Here is a 23,825-nt window from a genome sequence, read left to right on the forward strand (position 1 = left end):
CCCCGGGGCTTTCAAGAATTTAATTCTGGCACTTGATGAAGGACTACTGTGTAACAGCTATCGATTAATGTATGCAAACTGTTCTGTCTGAAACACTGTGGTCAGAGTTCGGGAGAGAGTGTCTACCCATCCATCCAGCGAAAGGTTTTTCCTGGAAATTCAGGGTGCCATTATTGGGGCACTATATAATCACAAAATAATCAGATTTGTCTTGTGCCAGGGCTGTGACTATGTGAACCCAAGGATGTGTAGGTATTAAGGCTCTGAGAAAAGATTTTCTTGTAGGTCGTTTCCCACCTCCTCCCATGTTTTAGATGAAAAATTTCTAGACATAGGTTGAGAGAATCTTACAGTGAATTGGTGCCACCAAGATTATACCATTCACTTGTGCTGTATTTGTTTACACATATGAACCCGCTTCTCCATGTCTCCACCCATCCATATATCTACTTCCTATTTTGGTACATTTCAAAGTAGTACATTTCATTAGTTCACGCTACTCCTAAATGCTTTACTATATGTTCATTAACTAGAATGCAGTGTTTGTTTATGGTCTTTTTTTTTTTTAATTTTTTTTTTTTCAACGTTTATTTATTTTTGGGACAGAGAGAGACAGAGCATGAACGGGGGAGGGGCAGAGAGAGAGGGAGACACAGAATCGGAAACAGGCTCCAGGCTCTGAGCCATCAGCCCAGAGCCTGACGCGGGGCTCGAACTTGCAGACTGCGAGATCGTGACCTGGCTGAAGTCAGACGCTTAACCGACTGCGCCACCCAGGCGCCCCTATGGTCTTTTTTTTAAGTGGAGGGTGAATTCTGCACAGAAAGGCACAAATCTCTGGGTGTACCATTCAATCAATTTTGACACATTTATACACCTGTGTAACCGAACCCCCCTATCAAGGTATAGAGTATTACCATCACTCCAGAAAGTTCCCTCATGCTCCTTCTCCACCAGTCTTACTGGTCTGATTTTTTTTTCCACCCTGGGTTAGTTGTTTTTTTTTTTTTCGTCTACTCTTGCAAACCGTTCTTGGCAATATAAGGATGAATTCTGGCTCTCACTCCAAATCAAGTTGGCCAAGCATGTCAGCACCCCCTAAATGGGAGTCCCTCCCCACCTGGCTCCTTCCCTCCTCACTGCCCTAGGGGTTCATCAGACGCAATCTCAGAAACCGCTGGCTTCATGTCTCCTGTCCAACAGGGTATCTGCCTTGTATCCACTCTTGTTTTCCACCCTGTCCACATGGCAACAGAGCTAATACATGATGAAATAGATGTTCTTATTGAGTCATCCTTGGATGATCCTTCTGTTACTGGTAATCAAATGTAGGCTCTCTATTGCCTATAGGAAAAAACGAAAATTATTTGGAATTAAATACAAGACTCATCAAGATCAGAAGCCTGCCTCCTTTTCCGACCTCATCTCTTATCAACTCTTTCTATGCACCTTATATTCAGGCTATACTGAATTACTGGTGGTAGCCTGAAATGCTGACCTCTTTACTGGAATACCACCTTTTCCTTATTTGCTTTGGGAATTCCTACATTTCTTACATATTCCTCGAAATTAATCTTATCTAATCCTGGAAGACTTTGCATATCTCCTCAGACACTTGACTTAGAGCTTATGCATTTACAAGTAGCCACTGTTATGAGACTGGTATATCCTTATAGAATTGTACCAGTGCCTTTATATGCAAAACAGAAATAACATATATTTTTTTGAAATGATAACTGATGTAATATTCCACCTATTATTCTGCAGTCAAGCATTTGCATACAGCCTCCAACTCACTGACCACAGAATCCATCCCAGAGTTGCGTCCCCTACATCGTTGGGATGTGGTTTGGGTATGGCTTGCATGGAAGAACTATAGGGAATAGAGGTTCCTGTAGTTTGCTATTTTCATAGGAAATTCAATTCTTGTTCTTGGCCCCAGGTGCCTTTCTATCCCCGTATTGTCTGACTTCTTGAAGCTGTAGAATGTGCTAACAAATATACCGCAAGGAAATCGGATTCGGTGACGGAATCACCGGGCCCCAGTCAATGACCCCGAGTGGGTCTGCCTTGGGTGGAGAGATCCCAGGACCCATGGAGTGGGTGATTGTAAAAGGCTTGCAACGGGGTCCTGCCACGTGCTGCTCAGGCTGGCAAAACAGCCTTCTGAGTTACTGTCCCTCCTCTTGGTCTGACCCTTGGACCTTGAGCCCCAGAGCCGTCCCCTCATACCTGCTCTGCCCGACTCATGTTCACACGGTTCCAAAAGCAATCTTACCCTCTTGTCTCCGATAGTTCCTCCCGAGATAAAAACAGATGCTCAGAAATGAACTTTCCCCCCTATTTTATTGTATTCTTATATTTAAAGACAAACTGCTTTGGGCATTAAGATGCTGCTATCTACATCTGTTTGCATCATTTAATTTCCTGCCAAAAATTTATACGCTAACCTGATTTTAATGGGTAAAACTAAAGCTATAGTTTCCTTTCACACAAGGCAAGTCAGGGATGCTCATTTTCCACTGCCCCGACCCCATGCCTCTGTCACATGAACCATGTTTAAGAGTTCTCTCTTATAATCTAGAGGGAAAACTTTATTTAAAGGTATTTTTTATAGACAACTGGGTTTTAAGGGCAACTAACTTGCCTAAGAGCTCTGTTTGATTTTCTTCTTGAGCTTGCTTTCTTTGAAGATTCCTTGGAAACAGCTTTTAGAAATATGGTGCCATCTCTGGGAACCATAAAGTGCCAAGTCCGACAAGACCCCCATGGTTTGCTTGTGTCTATGGTGAAATGGAATGTATTCATCTAAAGCTCAACCACCCTTGCTAAATGTTTCTTTAAACACAAGCCCTTACACTGTTGCTTGCTTTCTGCCATGCTATGAGTGTTAGATGATGAGGACCTCTTCCAGGGAGCCGTCCATAGGAGAACCTCAACCTCAGTTGATTCCAGACGTCACGGCTCCGGTGGATACAGACTCAAAGCCTGCTGGGTTCTCAACCCCTGGATTTGAAAAGCCACCAGAGGATGTTGGAACTAGGAAGGAGGCCTTGAGCAGGGATTCCAGCAAGGGCAAGAGAAGGCCAGACTTCCGCACATATCTGGGCCACCAGGTGTGGGAATGATTCGAGTCGATGTCGGCGTGGTTCTCAGGGCAACTGGCCCAATGGTTCTGTCTGACAGATGCTGGAACGTTGGGGTGCCGGAATTCAGGACTAAAATACTGGCTTTTAGAGTGAGAATTCTCTTTGTGGCAGGAGCTCAGTAGACCAGAGAGCATGTATATTGCAGGAGGAACAGGAAGTGGGATGTAGCCTCCAGGGGAGGGGATCAGAATGGGATGGTAGTTTGGTGGGCGGGGGGGGGGGGAGGGGGGGTGGTCCAGTCACTTCATGGACCAGAAAATTGATTTCAAAGAAGCACTCAGTGGAGGTGTAGCTCAAGAACAAGATGAAGAAGTGTTTACTAAAACATTTGCTTTGTTTTAAGTAACGTTTGTCCCAATTAAAATAGTAAAGTACAAACACAATCAGTGTATACAACTTGGAAAAAAAACTCAGAAAATCACAAAGAGAGCTTCCGGGGTTAGCCGGGGCTGGCGGCGGCAGAATGGAGACCGGGCCTGAGGACAAGGGACTGACCTGCCGCCCGATGCTGGCCTCTTCCTGGGATGCTGCAGGTGGAACTCTGGTCCAGAGCCTTCCTCGCACCCAGGCTCGTCCGCGTGCCACCTGTCCTGGGGCCGAGATCTGGTGATTTTGAAGAGAAGCCTGAACAGCCAAGATGAACACCCCTGCCCCTTTTACCTGAGATGTGGCCCTAACAGGGTGAGCACAGAATGATTTTCTACAAAAAATATAGAAAATTGGAGTCCCCTGGCCACGCTTGTAAAATAAAGTTGCTCTCTGTTGGTGAAAAGCAATATGTGTTCATCACTAAAGTTATGGTACACGTGAGGCCGCTTTCAGCAAATTCTTCAACGAGCTCTCCTTCAAAAGTTCAAAGCAAGTAAGGGAGGATCATCTTACATACATCAAGTGACCTCAGTGTTCATTGAAAGTGTACCCGTTACTGCAAATCTAGAACTGTAAGGTGATAGGGTCATAGATTATTTTTGTTTGCGGTATTTTTTGTTTTTTAGGATCGAGGCTAGACCTCCAGAGGGTCCAAACTGTCGTGGAGTTTCCGGGGTCAAGGTTGTCACCTGGAGCTCAGCAATTGATGAATATGATTAGGTTTCAACGGCAGAATTGGATTCCTATTGGAAAGCGGCATCGGCCGGTTTTGGGAAATAAGGAATCCAAATGTATGATTGACCTCCAATCGTCATCGACCTCAGGAGCCTTGCACGAGTCACCCTCCACACCTTTTCCTTTTCCTTTTCCTTTCAGAACTGGATTGACATCTGGAACCGTGACTGGAGACTTAAATGCTTCCATTGAGAAGAGTCCGCAGCAACCTGGTGGAGGAAATATTACAAACCCCAGAGTGTAAAATTGTGCCACAAAACCATCCTCTCTTTGAGAATGACCTTAAAAATGCAATTTCTTCTTTCCTAGCAAAGAAAGCAAGTGACAACTCTGATATTCCCAACTCCGAGTTGCTGTCTTTTCTTGGGAATCTATGTAGTCTGGTCAACCATCTCTATGTGGGACATTCATGCCAAGTGGCGGGAAGACATCGCTGACGTTTGGTCATTGTTGGTGTTGCAATGGAAGAGCAGCCTGTGTGCTCCTATTTGGAAAAGATTCTTACTAAAAATATGGAACTGATGGAAGAAAAACTCTTGTGGAATATATTGATCTGCGAATATATAAACTTCAGGAGTACACAGATACAAAGATCGTTTTGTTAATAAACATGCTGCAGAATCCCTACTCCTCACCCACTTATCATGTACAAGGCACTACAGATATTTACTACACATTTATTGCAAAGCCAAAACCCCAAAAGTTCAAAGCAACTAGGGGAGGACCATCTTACTTACATCAAGTGACCTCAGTGTTCATTTTAGCTGTACTTGTTACTGTAAATCTAGAACTGTAATGTGATAGGGTCATAGATTATTTTTGTTTGCAGTATTTTTTGCTTTGATTTTTTACTTTTATTTACTTTTATTTTTGTTTAAGCATTTAAACTTTTTAAGGACTTAAAAAAATTTTTTTTAAACATTTATTTACTTTTGAGAGACAGAGAGACAGAGCATGAGTGGGGGAGAGGTAGAGAGAAAGGGAGACCCAGAATCTGGAGCAGGCTCTGTGCTCTGAGCTGTCAGCACAGAGCCCGACGCGGGGCCTGAGAACGGTGAGATCGTGACCTGAGCCAAAGTTGGATGCTCAACTGACTGAGCCACGTAGGTGCCCCTAAACTTTTTAAGGATTTCTAATGCAATTCATGAGTGTGTTGTATATGTGTATGACTTAAGTACTGTTTTAATTTATACAAAGACCTTATGTTTTAGAAGAATGAAAAAAATACAGTATTTGATATATTTTTCTTCTAGTTGATCGTTCTCGGAAAACTGAGCCCTGAAGACTTGCAACCTTTAATTTCAGATCACCAAAATACATTTTATATTATTTATTTCAGGTGAAAAATTAGACGTGATGTTTCTGCAACATTAGTTTACATCGGGCCATTAACCTTATGTTCTGTCACATCAGAGCGATACTATGGATAAGAAAGGAAAACCAGACCTGGACTGTTTGTTAAGATTATTATTTTAGGGGTGCCTGGGTGGCGCAGTCGGTTGAGCGTCCGACTTCAGCCAGGTCACGATCTCGCGGTCCGTGAGTTCGAGCCCCGCGTCGGGCTCTGGGCTGATGGCTCAGAGCCTGGAGCCTGTTTCCGATTCTGTGTCTCCCTCTCTCTCTGCCCCTCCCCCGTTCGTGCTCTGTCTCTCTCTGTCCCAAAAATAAATAAACGTTGAAAAAAAAAACCAGATTATTATTTTAGATTTAGCGTCTGATGCAAAACAAGAGAAGTCATCTTGTTTCATCCCAATAGACGCAGAATGAATAAGGAACTCTTCTTTTCTGAGCTGATAGTGGTTCCTCTTTCGAGACACCTTTTCTGCCACGTTTAAGCCTAAAGCACTGAATCTCTGCACTGAAGGATTGAGGCATATGAATCAACAAGATGGTGGTTCTCGCTGGCAGATACAACTTTCAGAAATTATAACTATCTTATATGCCTCGAAGGGTGGTATATTGGCATCGAAAAAATAAATTCATCTTCTCTGGGAAAAGAAAAAAAGAAAAAGCAACAAAGAGGAAAACCCTTTTTACGATCCAATTGGTAGTGTCCTTCAAATCTCTCTTTCTCTATAATTGAAATATTGGTATCATATATATAATTTTGAGATCTTGTCTATAATATGAATTCTATATTATTAATTGCTAAGCTATTTTTGCATACAACTTTAAGAACATCTCTATTCTTTAGAACATATATTGTGAAGTGAATTTTTTTTCTGGAATCACAGGGGATATTCCTGTCATCTGGGAAGATTATATGGATTTACACCTGAAGAGTGCCCTCTCTGTCACTGACAGGGCTTTCCTGAGTCTGAGCTCCATGGGGGACTCAATACAAGGTAGGGATGCACAGAACTCAGGGAGCACGTTGCGGGGAATATTCTCCGGACTGGGGAGTGAAGAGATTTTGAGACTTCTGGTCTTGACTATGCCACATACCTGATACACGGCCTCAGGCGAACAATTATCCATGTGGCCTTTGTTTCCTCATCTGTAAAATATCGTGGTTGGATGTGATAATATCTCAGCTCCCTTCAAACTTCGACATTTTCTTATCCTCAATGACAGTGAGCACACTGAGTCAATCACCCAGCCCGATACGTCCATGGAACGCTTGATGAACTCGGTCTTTCAAGAAGACCGTCACTGCACAGATCAAGAAGAGAGACAAACTCTGGGTCCTGGAAAATAAAACGCAGTGCCCCCACCCCCCGACCTGAGACAACCAGCAGCTGTCACGTTTTCAGGAGTGAATTACGGAATGGCCTCTCCCCTTCTTTTGTGCTCCCCTAGGAGGCAGAGACAGTAAATTCTTACTTCATGGAATTAATTTCTAGGGTGTCTTATTTTTTCCTCTCATGTGGTTGCCTCATATAAACAGATGGGGGAAAGGGCAAGAATGAATGGTGGGGAGCAGCTATGCGGACTTACAAATATGAAAATATGAAGTGGAATTTCGTGAAGGAATCCAGGCGACCAGACAGAGGGGAGCGGCTGCCGTATGATCTCAGGGAGACGGACGGCCCAAGTGGACCACAACAAACCTTGGGCTCTGCCCTTCTCGGGGCTGCCTCTTTTGCTCCGATCCAAATGTCTAGAATTGTCTCTCGTGCTGCAAACAAGGCCCATGGCACAGTCTGGTAATTTAATCGATTCCTCCTGGTTGTTGGGGCCAGCAGATGAACGATTCGTTCTTTTCTCTTGGCGCAACTGAGTTGCTGTTAAAAAGTGCTTCTAAGCGCTTAGAATCACGCAGTACATGGAACCCAGTGGGCACCCGGTGGGAAGGTGGCCGTCACGTGGCTAATTTATTTCAAATCTCACCCAGGAAATCCAGTTTATTTCAACAAATCCTGGGCCAGGAGCGAGGGCTGAGGGAGAGCCACCAGGAGCAGCCACAAATATTAAGTATTGCAGAGCTGGATTAAGGCAGGGTCAGAGCTCCGATGACTGTTTCAATTATTATAGAATGTAAACTCATCGGATGACATCTAATCTGGCCATATTTCCCTCAATTATTTGACCCCAGCAGGGTTTACTTTCCCATCAGTACTGGATCACAGAGCTGTCAGCTGGCGGGTTTGAAGGATGATTTGTTGCCCTAATGATGATACTGAAATCTGTTTATGGTTGTTTATCTAGGGGTCATCTTTCTTCCAGGCAGCTTTCTTCCCCTGGGATTCTGTTGGGGCAGCTCTCTTTAATTCCCCAAAGAGAACAACTGTCAGGGCTTCATACAGGGTAAATATTCCTTCCATGTTCATTTTATGACCTATGACTGTAGCATAGTTATTGAGCCAACTGTGTTAATAATGATGCCTTAGAGGGGTGCCTGGTGGCTCAGTCACTTAAGCATCCAGCTCTTCATTTTGGCTCAGGTCATGATCTCAGGGTTTGTGCGATGGAACCCGAAGTCAGGCTCTGCGCTGACAGCACGGAGCCCACCTAAGCCTGCTTGGGATTCTCTCTCTCGGTGTCTTTCTGCTCCTCTCTGACTCACGGGCACGCACGAGCTAGTGTGCGCGCACGCTCTGTCTCTCACAATACACAGATAAACGTTAAAAAAAATAACGATGCCTTGTACATGGAAGATGCTTTGACGTTTACCCAGCACACTCATACGTATCATTTCACAGGCTAATTATATTCAGCACAGTAATTCTACAAATCAGTTGTACTAATGGCGAAAACAATGAAAATACATATCGGGCAGTTTGCAGTGTTGCGGGCAACAGTCTGGGGGTGTGAGTACCACTGTCGTCTCCATTTTGCCGATGAGGAAATCGAGGCACAGGACGGTTGAGCGCCTTGCGAAAAGTCGCACAGCTGGTGATCTGGGCTACTTCTTGGAGGCAGTGGCATGGGAATAGCCCTGTGTGGAGGGGTGTGGGGCAGGCGGAATGAAAATGCACCTCTGGGGGATTTGGCTCTAAAATTAACAGTGACTCAGAAAGTTCACCATATTTTTTAAAAATTGTGGGATTTTCTTAGAGTTTTGTGCAAAATTTTCACTCTCTAATACACTTGCTCCACTTGAGCAGTGATAGTCCATTTCCTCCGGGTATTTAATAAGAAATTGCCAGATAGATTAATGATGTGTGTGTGTGTGTGTGTGTGAGAGAGAGAGAGAGAGAGAGAGAGAGCGCGAGAGAGAGAATCAGTTAATAGAGAGACTGGGGTATCTAGGTTTGGAATGATCAGATACAGACATGTAATAGAATTGGGATTAGTATGTTCAAGAAAAAAGAATACATGAGTAAAAGTTTAGAAGTTAAGTGTCATCTATAGAAAAGTAACAAATATCAATCTGAGAATACAACTACAATATCTGAAATTAAGAAACAAACTAATAGTGGATTAAATACAGATGAAGAGAGAATTAATGAACTAGAATATATGTCAGCAGAACACATACAGATTTAAGAATAGAGCAGAGGGGCACCTGGGTGGCGCAGTCGGTTAAGCGTCCGACTTCAGCCAGGTCACGATCTCGCGGTCTGCGAGTTCGAGCCCCGCGTCAGGCTCTGGGCTGATGGCTCAGAGCCTGGAGCCTGTTTCCGATTCTGTGTCTCCCTCTCTCTCTGCCCCTCCCCCGTTCATGCTCTGTCTCTCTCTGTCCCAAAAATAAATAAACGTTGAAAAAAAAATTAAAAAAAAAAAAAGAATAGAGCAGAGAAAATAATACAGACAATAATGTTGTGAGTAACTTTTGAAAAATTTTTGAAAAAATACACTGTAATTCAAACCTCAGAAAAAGAAGGGATAGCAAATGACGCAGAACAAATGTTTGAAGAGCTTAAAAGCCACCGATTTTTCCAGACGGTCAAAAGACATCAAGCCACAGATTCAAGAATCACTACAAATCCCAAACTGGCTTAAAGGAATCCACTCCTAGGCATATCATAGCCAGACTTAAAAAAACCTAAGACGACGACGACAACAACAACAACAACAACAACAAAACCAACAAAACAAAAGAAAAAGCCCCAAACCCAAACGAACTTGAAAGCAACTACAGAAATCTTGAAAGGAATCTTCAAAAGGAGAAAATAAGACCCAGCTCATTTCTCAAGAGAAACAATCAAAGCCAGAAGACAATGGTGTAGTGTATTTATTTTTGAAAGAAAATAACTGTCAACCTAGAATTCTACACCCAGAGGAAATGTTTAAAATGAAGGCAAAATAAAGTCACGTTTTATAAAAACAGAAGCAACTTAGCTGTATATCTATACTAAAAAATACCATAGCGAGTTCTTCAGGCAGAAGGAAGAGTATCCCGGATTGGAAAAAAAAATTGTAGAAAGAAACACAAAACAATATAATGGATAAATACATGGTGAAAATATAAACTACTATTTTCATAAAAGGTAATAATAATGTCTTGTGGGTGTGAACTATATGTAGATACAATACTTGACAACGAAGCTCAAAAAGAGAGGAAGAGAAACGGAATTTAAAATGTTTTTACGTCATGCTTTATTGTGGGAAAGAAAAGTTCTAATTTATGTCAGACTTTGAAAGTCAGGGATGGGGGCGCCTGGGTGGCGCAGTCGGTTGAGCGTCCGACTTCAGCCAGGTCACGATCTCGCGGTCCGTGAGTTCGAGCCCCGCGTCGGGCTCTGGGCTGATGGCTCAGAGCCTGGAGCCTGTTTCCGATTCTGTGTCTCCCTCTCTCTCTGCCCCTCGCCCGTTCATGCTCTGTCTCTCTCTGTCCCCAAAATAAATAAATGTTGAAAAAAAAAAAGTCAGGGATGGATGTTCTGATCTTCAGGGTGACCACTAAAAAGAAATGGTAAAAGAATGTATAATTCCCAAGCCAGTAGCGGAGAACAGAAATGTTCAAAAAAGCCTTGAAGCTTTGTCCCAGAGAAGGCGAGAAAGGAGAGTAAAAGGAAAATATAATAAGGGAGACATTATAAAACAGATAGTACAATAATGGTAGTTTAAGTACAAACACATTGGTAGGTATATTAAATGCAAATACATTAAATGACATTATTAAAAGACAGAGATACGAGGCTGGATTCAAGATCACAACCAGCCATATGGTGCTTATAGGAAACAGACCTTAAATGTAAAGATACAGACATTTTGCAAATAAAATGGTGGGAAGAGATGTGATGTCATCATGATCTACAGTAAGCTGGAACAGCTGTGCTGATAGACCAAGAAGACGAAGTCCAGAAGTATTACTATAGCAGAAGAGGGTTGGTTGATAATGATCAAATGCCAATCCAAGGGTCTTGTTCCAGTGTTTCTGCTGAGTACCTTTGGGACCGTGCACAGATCACGTGCCTGTCAGAGTTTCGTGTTTTTCGTGTGTGAAGTGAGGGGTTGGATCAGAGGGGTTGTTCTTACGCTGGATTCTTGAAACTCCTCAGGGCTCTAGACATATGGGGACTCTCCCATGCTTAGAGGATTCAGTTCTCAGTTGGCAGGGGACTTTGCCTCGTGACTATGGATCTGTGTCCTCGGCTCTCAAGGGGTTTCATAAATTCAAGGAAATTGTTTACGAATTTGACGTGTGTGTAGGAGTCTGTATTTTTCTGGGGATAGGCTCCATCATTTCCAGTAGATTTTCAAATGACCCACAACACAAAAAAGCTCACTGAGATTAGTGACTAATTTACATTCTCAGTTAATAATCAAAAGGGAGGGGGAGCCTGGGTGACTCAGCTGGTTAAGCATATGACTCTTGGTTTCAGCTCAGGTCATGATCTCATGGTTCGTGAGATCAAGCCCCACGTTGGGCTCTGTGCTGACAGCATGGAGCCTGCCTGGGATTTTCTCTCTCCCTCTCTCTTTGCCCCTCCCCTGCTCACCCACTCTCTCTGTAAATAAGTAAATAAACATTTAAAAAAATAATCAAGGGGGGGGCACTTGGGTGACTCAGTCCATTAAAAAAGCAGCTGACTTTGGCTCACGTCATGATCTCGCGGTTTGTGGGTTTGAGCCCCACATCGGGCTCTGTGCTGACAGCTCAGAGCCTGAAGCCTGCTTCAGAGTGCGTGTGTCTCTCTCTCTCTGCTCCACCCCCACTCGTGCTCTGTCTCTCTAAAAAATGAATAAATGTTAACTAATTTTTTTAAAAAAGTAATCAAGGGTCACCTGGGTGGGTCAGTTGGTTAAGCGTCTGTCTCTTGATCTCGCAGTTGGTGAGTCTGAGCCCCACATCTGGCTCCACACTGACGGTGCAGAGCCTGCATGGGATTCTCTCTCTCTCCCTCTCTCTCTGTTCCTCCCACTGTCTCTCTCTCTCTCTCAAAATAAATAAGGAAACTTAAAAAATAGTAAAAAAATAATCAAAATGCAGTGGTAGGAGCTTGGGAGTCTTTGAAAGCACCAGGTGATTCTGATACTCATCTGCTACTTGCTTTTTCTATTCCAAAGATAATCTCAGAAGAAGGTTAAGATTTTTACTAGTGTTAAGAAAATGAAAAGCCAACGTTTACAAAATTTGGCTGTTTTTTTCTTCCTATAAAAGTGCTCTACTTTGTAAAGATGGAATTGACATTAAAGAAAATGGTTTTAAAAATTTCCTATTGAGTCTTCACTATAACATAACTGTTCATCATTTTGGTTTATTTTCTTCCGAAACTTTCCACTTAGTACTTATGTATACAATAATTGTAATATATATATATATATATATATATTTAATGTTTTATTTATTTTTGAGAGAGAGAGAGTACAAGCTGGGGCGGGGGGTGCAGAGAGAGAAGGAGACACAGAATCCGAAGCAGGCTCCAGGCTCCGAGCTGTCAGCACAAGCCTGACACTGGGCTCAAACTCATGAACTGTGAGATCATGATCTGAGCCAAAGTTGGCCGCTTAACCAACTGAGCCACCTATACAATAATTGTGGTTGTAATGCAGATGCAATTTGTACCTTCTTTTTTATGTACGAGTATATTATAAACATTTTCCACAGTTTGAAATAAATGTAACTTTTAATAATTAAAATTAGTCCACTGAGTTGATGCTTCATATGTTATATTTAATAGGGTTTTGGGATTGTGCACTCAGAAAAGTACAACAATTATAATTGTAAAGCTTGATGAATACTCACAAAGTCAACACACCCATATAACAAATGTCCAGATCAAGAAGTAGAACATTACCAGCCCCTTTCCACTTACTATCATCCTTTCATTCTCAAAAGGGGTCACAATCATGAATTTTATTGATTTTTTTATTATTTTTAATGTTCTATTTATTTTTGAGAGTGCAAGCGGGGGAGGGGCAGAGGGAGGGGGAAAGAGGATCTGAAATGGGCTATGCGCTGACAGGAGGGAGCCCGATGTGGGGTTCGAACTCACGAACTGAGGGATCGTGACCTGAGCTGAAGTCGGGCGCTCAACTGACTGAGCCACCCAGATGCCCCCACGATCATGACTTTTAACACCATGGGTTAATTGTGCTTTTTCTGAAATACACACACACACACACACACACACACACACACACACACACAGTCATATGGTGTGTACTCTTTCTTCTGGCTTTTTTCATTCAGCATTATGTTTGTGTGATTTACCCACATTGCCACGTGTAGCAGTTCATTTTCACAACTGCATAGTATTCTCTTGTAAGATTTACCCCAGTTTGTCTAAATCTTGATAGGCATTTGGGTTACTTCCAGTTTTGAGTCATTGCAGATAGTGTTGTTATGACCATTTTTGCACATATCTCTTGGTGTACATCTGTAATAAGTTTCTGTTGGGTATGTATCTAGGAGTGGAATTGCTGAGGCATATTGCATATGCTATGCTTAGCTCTCAAAAGAGAGCTGTGGACACTTCTCCAAAAGAAAGGTACAGGGGCGCCTGGGTGGCGCAGTTGGTTAAGCACCTGACTCTTGATTTCTGCTCAGGTCATGATCTCAGGCTCTGTGGGATTGAGCCCTGTTATTGGGCTCTGAGCTGACAACACTGAGCATGCTTGTGATTCTCTCTTCCTCTCCCTCTCTCTACCCCTCCCCCACTCACATGCGTGCAGTCTCTCTCTCTCTCTGTCAAAATAAATAAACTTAAAAAGAAAGCCAATCCACAAAGGATACAGAACAATTATTAAGTTGCATAGAACTTATAGCCTCAAAATACATAAAACAAAGAAGGGCCAAATTAAATTTTGTTTGTTTATTTTGAGAGAGAGAGAGTGAACAGGAGAGGGACAGAGAGAGGGGGAGAGAGAGAGAATCCCAAGCAGACTCCGAGCTGTCAGTGTGGAGCCTGGTAGAGGGCTCAAACTCATAAACCGTGAGATCACAACCTGAGCTGAAATCACCAGGTGGACGCTCAGCCGACTGAGCCACCCAGGCGCCCTCCAAAATGACCAAATTAAAGGGAAAAGTAAACAAATCTGCAAATGTGGAATACTCAAAATTCTCAGGATAAGCTTTTGAGAATGTCAACTATTTTTTTTCATACATAATACTAAAAAGGATTTTAATGTGCACAATATGTTCTTTTTCTTTTGAGTAATTTCTTCTGAATAAGGAAGAAGTAAGAAGATATAATTTTTTTACTTTGATATGAATATACACGTGAAATTCCCAGAGAGCTCCATCTACATGTGGTGAACGAACTTCCTTATTCCTTTTTCCTCATTTATCCCCCCCACTGGACCTCAGGTGCAGAGAATTGTCTTATTTATATTCCTTAATTCAGAGCACATTGCCATCATCTGTACAAGACCTCTTTCTTGTTTAAATTTATTTTATTTTATTTTTCGCCTTCTTTTTCAATTTCTACTCCCACTCAGTCTCAAAATCCCACCCTTCTTGTATGTTCTCCCGGAGTATCCTTGGGAACGACAATTCTCGGAATCTCTTGACAGTAAAGTTCTGCTTTATATTTCGCCAATGCAAAATTCTCATAAAGGATTTGGAAGGCGGAATAGATGTAGATGTCATTAATTTTCCTCCGTCTGCGGCATGCAGACATCAGGATTTGGACAGATGAGATTTTACAACATTTTACCGCATCAGCCGCAACAGTGAGTTCCTGCGGGTTTCGACCTGGTTGACAGAAACCTCCTCATTCTCTGAGAGGCAGAAACATCCTTCCCTGACCTTTACTCCTCCATCAATGGAAGCAATTTTTACGTACTTGATTGCCTGTATTAAATCCTTCCTTGAAATACATTGCGTGCTGGTGTTTCCGGGACTGAATCTCGGCTGATAAAATATTTGGTGCCGGTAGTGACTGCATGCATATTTCTATGTGGGAAGCTGGGGTTTGTTATTTGACCTCGTTATGTTTGAAAGCGGTGGTGACATAATTGCCAGTGACATGGATATTAATAATCCATGGCATGCAATAACAAAAGCATTATTGAAATTATCACCTGTTGGTGCCTACAAATTTTCTTTTGAAGACGAGACATTGAGTGACCAAGTGCCTGTTGCAGTCAACTCTAAGTACGGAAATAAAGGCTACAGGGACTGTGGGGTGTGACAATGTCTTATGACTGTGAAGGAGAGTTTAAATTATCTGATTAAATCACAGTCGAAGAACCAGAGGGCTTGGATGACTGAACCAAAAGAACCCCTTAGATGTGGTGGCTGCTGGGCCAACGTATAAAAAAGTCAGATCCACAATGTTGATCCTGCATCTTACAGAATTACATCGCAGGTTGAATTCACAGCCTTGCTGTGTCACATGTGAAAATTATGACATTGCTTTGCAAAGGGAGACACCATAAAAAGTGAATTGGGAACATGTGGGAAAGGGTGGGCGGGTCTGATTACCTTAAAGCTCACATCTAACTGGCACCCTCTTCCCAGCAGCTCTTCCCTTATCTGAGGAGGCTAGGCTTGCTGGAAAAGTCTGCAAGCTTGCTGGAACTGCCTGGAACAATTCCCTTATAAGTGGATCTTAGTGTTCCTCAAAACCTGCTCCTGCCACTCCTGATTACCTATAGACCTGTAACTCAGGTCAGAGCCCAGCCTGTCCCAGAGGGATAAGTCCAAGTATAAGTACAAGGGGAAGAGATGGCTGATGCTCCTTGATCCCCCCTCCCCCATCCCCGTTACAAGAGAGATCGAAACAAACATGAAATCTGCTAAAGTTATTGGTTTGGGGGGATTATCAAAAGATTATGGGTTCAGTGTGTCCATTTCAGCAGCTGGGAACGGCTCGTGAGTTTTCTCTGTTGGTTGATTCTGTAATGATTTGTTTGCAAAATTTACTTAATAGTTCTTCCCACTCCTGTATACCCATCCCTTTGTAATGGGACTTCACCATCAAAAGAACTTCGCTGTTTGTCCGCTTTTTGAATCTGGACTTGAAATGTAACTTGCTCTGGTTATGGGACATTAGCAAACATCAAAGCAGAGGTTTAAAAAGTGCATGTATGTTGGGATTTGCATTCTCCCGCTGGTGGGAACCATTTTGCCACCGTTTAAACAAGCTTAGGCTAGGCTAGGTTAGTAGCTACTAGCTACTGGTGGGTGAGTGATAACTTGGAGACCTGGAGAAAAGTCTCAACCATCTCAGGCAAATCTTTGGATATATGAATGAGGTTATCCTAAATCATTCATCCTTAAACCCAAAGAACTGCCCAATAATCCCAGGGAATCACAGAAATAGTATTTGCAGCTTTTAAAAAGTTTATTTATTTATTTATTTTGAGAGAGAGAGAGAGAGAGAGAGAGAGAGAGAGAATCCCAAGCCCAGGGTGGAGCTGGACACAGGGCTCAATCTCACGACCCTAAGATCACGACCTGAGCCGAAACTAAGAGTCAGATGCTTAACCCACTAAGCCACCCAGGAGCCCTAGTGTTTGCAGTTTTAATGTGTGGTTTGTGAAATATTGTTTATGTAGCAGAGCTTAATTGATACAGGTTGAAGCCTGGATTTAACTCTGTCCCAAAGAAAATAAATTGAGATGCCAAAATTCACTTACCTCTTTCTTTACTGGGTCATTGGAAAGACTCCAAAGGACACTTCCTTCAGAAAGGCATAACAAAATATATTGGTGAGGGGAGCACTTGCCTTCTTTGAAAGCTCTGCAGTGACTTTTTAAGTTGGGAATGAAGACAGGAGGTGCTGCCATTGAAATGCACTTCTTCCCAAACAGCAGAGACCAAAACCCAACATTCAACCACCAGAAACCAAGTGAGCAGATTATCAGTATGGGATGCAGGGTTAAAGTTAGTAATATTGGTTTGACCCTCAGTAATCTTTCATTGATTATGTTTCCCCAAGAACCAATAGGAGGGAAGCTGTACAAATCTTACTTGATATACATAAATGAAAATATTTTAGGTCTTCATTTTAGTCACCATAGTAGGGAGTTATGGCCCTGTCCAATTTCTTTCTTTCTTTTTTGAAGCTTATTTATTTAATGAGAGAGAGAGAGAGAGAGAGAGAGAGAGAGAGAGAGAGAGAAAATGCAGGGGAGGGGCAGAGAGCAAGGGAGAGAGAGAATCAAGAATCTCAAGCAGGTTTCTGTGCTGTCAGCACAGAACCCAACAGGGGGCTCGATCCCATGAACCATGACACCATGACCTGAGCTTACATCAAAAGTCGGATGGAATGCTCAGCTGACTGAGCCTCCCAGGTGCCCCCCTTTATCCACTTTCCATTCTTAACCACGTTTGTGGACCTAGAATCCTTAGAATGAAGTGTGGGGCAGGTCCCCTGACACCAAGTATGGATTATAAATATTTTTCTCAATATTCCAAAGAGACATTACAATCTACTGGTGTCATCATTCCACCAGTTTGAGTGAAGTATTTTACGTGTCTTTAGATATCCCTTATTCTCACCCATCCAAGAAAGACATTTCTTCAGTAATTTTCCTCCACATATATTTACATACATATAAACATGTATATTTAGAACCACACCAGACAGTGTTATAATCTTTACTTCAATCATCAGACATAATTCAGAAAATACAGGATGAGGAGGAAGAGGAGGAGGAAAGCCTATAGTAATTTACCCATATTTTTCTTATTTATTTATTTTAATTTTTTTAAATGTGTATTTATTCTTAGAGAGAGAGAGAGAGAGAGAGAGAGAGCACAAGTGGGGGAGGGGCAGAGAGAGAGGGAGACACAGAATCCGAAGCAGGACATCTCAGCACAGAGCCTGACATGGGGCTCTAACTCATGAACAGTGAGATCATGACCTGAGCTGTTAAGCATTGGATGCTTAACAAACTGAGCCACCCAGCTGCCCCTCTTCTGTTTTAAATATTTATTTATTTATTTATTGAGAGAGGGGAGACAGAGAGAGAGAGAGAGAGAGAACACGAGTGGGGGAGAGGGGCAGAGAGAGAGAGAATCCCAAGCAGACTCTACACTGTCAGCACAGAGTCCAATGCAGGGCTGGATCCCATGACCCTGAGATCATGACCTAAGCCGAAGTCAAGCATCAGATGCTTAACTGCCTGAGCCACCAAGTCTCCCCTACCCATATTTTTTCTTACATTGTTCTTCCTTCTTGATCTCCCAAAAGTTCCTTATTTTATCATGTTCCTTATGTTTAGAGACTGTCCTTTAGATATTCTTTTAAGATAGGTCTACTGGGGACACCTTTTAGCTTTTCTTTACCTGTGAATGTCTTGATTTCCCCTAATTCCTGAAGGATATTGTCACTAGTTACAAGATTCTGTGTTGAGAGTTTTTTTTTTTTCCAGCTCTTGAAAAATACTGAGCCACTCATTGCTGACTTACATGGTTTCTGTTATGAAGTTAACTGTCGTTCAAATTGTTTTTTCCCAACAGGAAAGCTGTGGCTGCTTTCAATATTTTTTTTCTTGTCTTTAGTTTTTATGACAGTGAAATGGAAGGTTCTCCACTTTGCTCTCCTCATGTCACCGAACCAAGGGACACAGAAGGGGGGGGGGGTTCCTGTGTTGTCTAAAGCTACCAATCCTCCAATATAATAGGGTTACTACTTTAAAACAGTCAGAAAGCATATATGTGGATTGGGGGAATTAGGGGTGCCTGCTGGTACTTTCTTGCCAGTGAAAAATGTAATGGAAGACGATAGTAACCCAACACAGACAGGGCCACCAAGGGTTCCGGCCCTTCAGGAATAGAGTGTTGGCTCACTATACTAGATCAAGAGCTACGGCCAGCGGAAGTGGTTATTGAAGGACAAAGAGATCATGGAATAGGTACTGGAATATGAGTTAAAATACCAACTATAGTCCTGGGATCGGTTTTAGACATGATGACTGTAGCAGCTATTCGTATTTTCTTAGGTGTCTGTCTTTGTCTATGTCAAGCAGTATGGAATTTCCACCTTCCCTCTTCCTTTCCCCTTGTATTTTATATAAGGTATGCTGTTGGTGATTAAGTACATGTCTTTAGATTGACTCAACCATAGAAGGATTGCGGTTGAACTAGACAATGGTTGCAATGATGATGGTAGACTTGGAAACCTCTTTGTGGAAAGGGTGAAGGCCACTTTATTTGTATGAGGGGTAATAGCATCACATGAGGCAGAGAGTGTGATGCTCATACTATTGTTGTTTGGAAGTTAAATACAGAAGGGTGTGAATGGGTCCCGGGCAGCCAGAAGAATGTCTGTTGTTCAGCAACTTTCCTCTGCCCTTCTAAGTGCTCCCTGCATCGCTAAGCTAGAAGCTCACGTGTTCCAGATTCCACGGTCAGAAGGTTCTAGTTTACATTTCACTGTTGAGAGATGCCCTCGTTCGAATTAGGAACACATTATTTTTCCTTCCTTGTTGTAGCAGATGTGTGGGCTTTGGCAGATCTGAGATCTTGCTGCAACCTCAGGGCTTCTCCCATAAATCACCTGCCTCAGTGCTAACCCTTGGTGGCACTTCCTCAGTCCTTAAGGGTGACTGTATCAACTTCTTGTTTTTTGAAGTCTGGTAGTGAACTAGGGAACCAGTGGTGGTCGTCCCTGCCCCTCACGCCTCCAGCCCTTCCAACGATTTTGAGTGCACCTCAGTCCCTGCTTTAAATCCCTTCTTGCCTGGAGGTTTGTATTTTCTTGCCTGTCTTCTCACCAGGGTACTCTTGGTAGAAGACCATTCTCATGCGTCCCTGAATGTGTGCTCTTGCAAACTATGTAGTGTGGTTCTGTGTACGGATGTGATGTATTCTTCTTTTTATCCATACATCCATGGAATTGCATTATAACTTTCATTTTGTTTCTCGCTTGCCGTGTATCTTTTGAGATTTATTCTTGCCTTTTCGCGAATTACTGCACATTATGCCGCAGCATGTATTTCTTGCACGTAACTTATTCATTACCCTAGTGATCAAAAACTAGCTTGTCTCCGACTGCTTGCAACTATAAACAATGTCATGGGAGACATTATTGTCCAGGCACACTTATGGACTTCTTTGGGATTTATACGTAGGGGTCTCTTATTGTTTTGTGTTGTTGTCTTTATCACATGCTAAGTATGCGTCCAGTCACCTACATACTCACACACCCACAATGCGTGCTAATTCCGAGTTCTCTATTCTGTCCCATTGATCTCTTTGTTCCCGATGCAGAAGTGTCTGCTTTGATTAATAGGAGTTTATAATATGTCTTAATATATCAATATTATTTTGACCTGTATTTATTACCTTATTACTTTCTATTATATTTATGTTATATATTGTATTTATTAATTTGTAGATATTAATTTCCAATTTTTTTTTACTATTTATACCTTCTTTTGTGTGAATTACCTATTCATCTTGTCTTCACATTTTTATTTATTTTTTTAATTTTTATTTTAGAGAAAGAGAGAGATAGAGAGAGCACGAGTTGGGTAGAGGGGCAGCGGGGGAGAGAGAGAGAGAGAGACAGAGAGAGAGAGAGGGAATCCCAAGCAGTTTCCTTGCTGAGCACAAAGCCCGACTCGGGGCTTGATCCCTGGAATCATGACCTGGGATCAAGAGTCAGATGCTCAACTGACTAAGCCACCCCAGCGCCCCCACGTTTTTATGTTTATAGCTTCCCTTTTTTTCTTATAATTTTGAATCAGACTTTGTATCTTACAGAAAGTGACCTTTGTCCACAGTATTAATATAGAAATTCTTTTGCTCTTAACATCCAACGGACAGCTGGGTAACTGTTATGAGAGCTAAGAATCATAGAATTCACTGATGAGTGATTGTGTGTGTGCACGTGCACATGCGTGTGTGTGTGTGTGTGTGTGTGTGCATCTATCAAATATGTGCTGAGGAACAAGGACAGCGGTACAATCACCGAGGGTTAGGGCTGCAGTGTTAGTCTAGTCATTTACAAATGAAGGCTCAGAAAAATTCAATCCTTTGCCAAAGTTCCCACAGCTCATCGTTGGCAGAATCGAACCTGGACCCCAGGGTCCTGACTCCCAGCCAAGGCCCTTTTTTTTGGCACACTTTCTGGCTTCTCCTTCAGGGAATAGTTGACAACTTGTTGGAGGGTAGGAGGAGGCTGAGGGAGCCTAGGGCGGGGGGCTGGGGGGAGGGGAGTGGTATATGGAGGCCCGCTGGGGGGGCTGGAGGACTCTAAATAGAAACACTGCCTCCTTCACAGATTTCAGCCACAGTACATCATTTTTGGCTTCGCGTTTTTTTTCTTTCTGCGTCTGTTTCATGGCAGCTGGGTCCCCTACAGCTTTGACTGCTAATAACGCAGCCCAGAGTTATGCAGTAAGTAATAGCAGACCGAGAGAGAACCTCCGGGGGAGAGCAGACCAGTCCTAGGGGTACCCCTGACTCCTATCTGCTGGCGGGGGGTAGGGGGCTGCTGCGGATTGTAGCAGGCACTGTCCAGGTCCTTGAGAAGAAGGACTTTCTGGAGGGATGTAAATTCCACAGAAAGTTCTAGAAAACAGGGAACTCATGAGGGAAAAATGATTTTGTGGACGTGTTGTTCTGCAAGAGTCAGGCACAGGAGACTGAAGACAGTAGGGGAGATGAGTAGAAAGCCCCATATTTTCATAAGACGCCTGTAGATTAGCACCGGGGTGAGTGGCCAGGAGCGGTGTTGGGGTGGCCTGAGAGACCCTCTCGGGGGTGTCTGAGAGTGCCAGAGTGGAAGGTGATGGTGTTAACCGTGATGTCACCACCACCACCATCTCCAGCATTTATTCAGAATTGGTGAATTCCAGGTACGGCGACAAATGCTTCATGGGGTGATCTCACTGAATGCTTACATGGTTGGACGGGTTGAAGGAATTCCTCAAAGTCACCACATAGAGACGGGACTGGGGCGTAAACGTGCCTTTGATTGACTCCACAGCCCATGCTTCCAACCACTTGCACAAGCAATTAATGGTTTTCCTTTTCCCCCCACTTAATTGACTTCTGCATCCAAGCAGCAAGCTCTATTGGCCCATCCTCGCGACACCACGTTAGCCCATGATGTGGTGACGTCTCCCTCCCTGGACTCCTGTTCCAATGGCTGCTTGTTTTACTGATTTGTGCTCTCAGGTCTGAAAAACAAACACGTTTTCTCTTCGTGTATGATTCTGTGTTTCTTCCTCTCCTAGACTATATGATTCTGAAAGTTTACTCATCTCTGTAACCACCGCCCCTCTCCCCCCACACCAAACGTAAACCACAGTGCCTGACCCCCGAGATGCTCCACATTATGAATTTATTTCCTGAAATAAAAGCCAGGCCATGTCCGGGAGAGAAGAGAGCCAGAGTCCTAAAGCCCTGAGGTCCAAATCTGACTTCGAAGTCAGTCACCTACTATTTTTGAAAACTCGGGCCTCCATTTCTTAATGTACAAGCCAAGCATAATAATAAGACCTGCCTCACATGACTGTTGGGAAAATCAACGAGGAGGTTGTCTGGACATCCTTTGAAAGAAGTCAGTCAGAGAAAGACAGATATCATATGATTTCACTCATATGTGGAGTTTGAGAAACTCAATAGGTGAACATAGGGGAAGGGAAGGAAAAATAAGGTAAAAACAGAGAGGGAGGCAAACCATAAGAGACTCTTCAATACAGAGAACAAACTGAGGGTGGCTGGAGGGGAGGGGAGATAGGTGGGGGGATGGGCTACATAGGTGATGGGCATTAAGGAGGGCACTTGTTGGGATGAGCACTGGCATCATCGTAGGAGATGAATCACTGGGTTCTACTCCTGAAGCCAAGACTACACTGTACGTTAACGAACTTGAATTTCAATAAATAAAAAAAAAAACCCTAAAGAATGACACACAAATGTTGTAACGGTTAGATATTCCTACTGTGTAAGCTGAAATGATGCCAGTCCTGCCACGACTTCATCCTCAGTCTGGTTTAGTTTCTCTCTCACCAGTCCCTCTCACCCTCCACGCGCTTAAGGTGTTTTCTGGATATTCTGCGACAGCATCCCGCCCTCTACGCTGACACCGTCATACAAATGACACTCAGGAATCATGTTTGCATCTCCACTGTCGCGCAGAGCATCTAGCATGAGTAACGAATTAGTCATTAGTAAATGAATAAAAGCAACTCGTACGGATGAGCATTTGTACAGAAGAACACCTTTTAGACCCTCCTAACGGTACGACAAGGCCAGCATGGCAGACAGGGGGACTTTCTAGACTAAGTATAAAAGGAAAATGGCTTTTTTGAGGCTGGATGCTCATTCTTCAACCGAAAAACCAGGAACTGGAGTGAGTCACCTCTGGAGTTCTAGTCCTGCACCAGAATTTTATCATTTCGTGAAGTGCGTTGAGTAGCCAAACAACTTACAATGGAAGAGGCGCCACCCAAACAATAAAACACCCCTTTTTTGATTTTACCAAAAGCTGGAACTATTTCTCTCTAGTTATTCATGTTTTATGTATTTTTAAAAGATAAAACGGGGACAAAACCAAATAGCGGCATCTGTTGTCCACATTTCTCTTCCTCTGACGTCCTCAGGATATTTTCTTCTCTGTTATTTTTTTTTCAGATCACATACATCTGAGAATTCAAGGCGGAATGTTTCACTTACTGTTAAACAGCTTTCTGGGCTGCCGGTGGGTGAATCAAGAGAGGTGGGGGGGTGGGGAGGCGGGAACAGGGCCCCCAGTCCCAGGTGGGGAGGCAGGGAGTCCCCAGATGGGGATCCCCAAGCTGCCGCCAAGCTGGAGACTTGAGTTACTGTCACGGCCA

General features: G+C 43.1%; 1 pseudogene; it reads left to right on the top strand.

The window, feature by feature from the left end:
• The first annotated feature begins 3,612 nt into the window (after positions 1–3,612).
• On the top strand, positions 3,613–15,217 carry LOC125155074 (ATPase PAAT-like; annotated as a pseudogene).
• The last annotated feature ends 8,608 nt before the right edge of the window (positions 15,218–23,825 follow it).

The sequence above is a fragment of the Prionailurus viverrinus genome, chromosome F1 (genome assembly GCF_022837055.1).
Source record: "Prionailurus viverrinus isolate Anna chromosome F1, UM_Priviv_1.0, whole genome shotgun sequence".
Classification (NCBI taxonomy): Eukaryota; Metazoa; Chordata; class Mammalia; order Carnivora; family Felidae; genus Prionailurus; species Prionailurus viverrinus.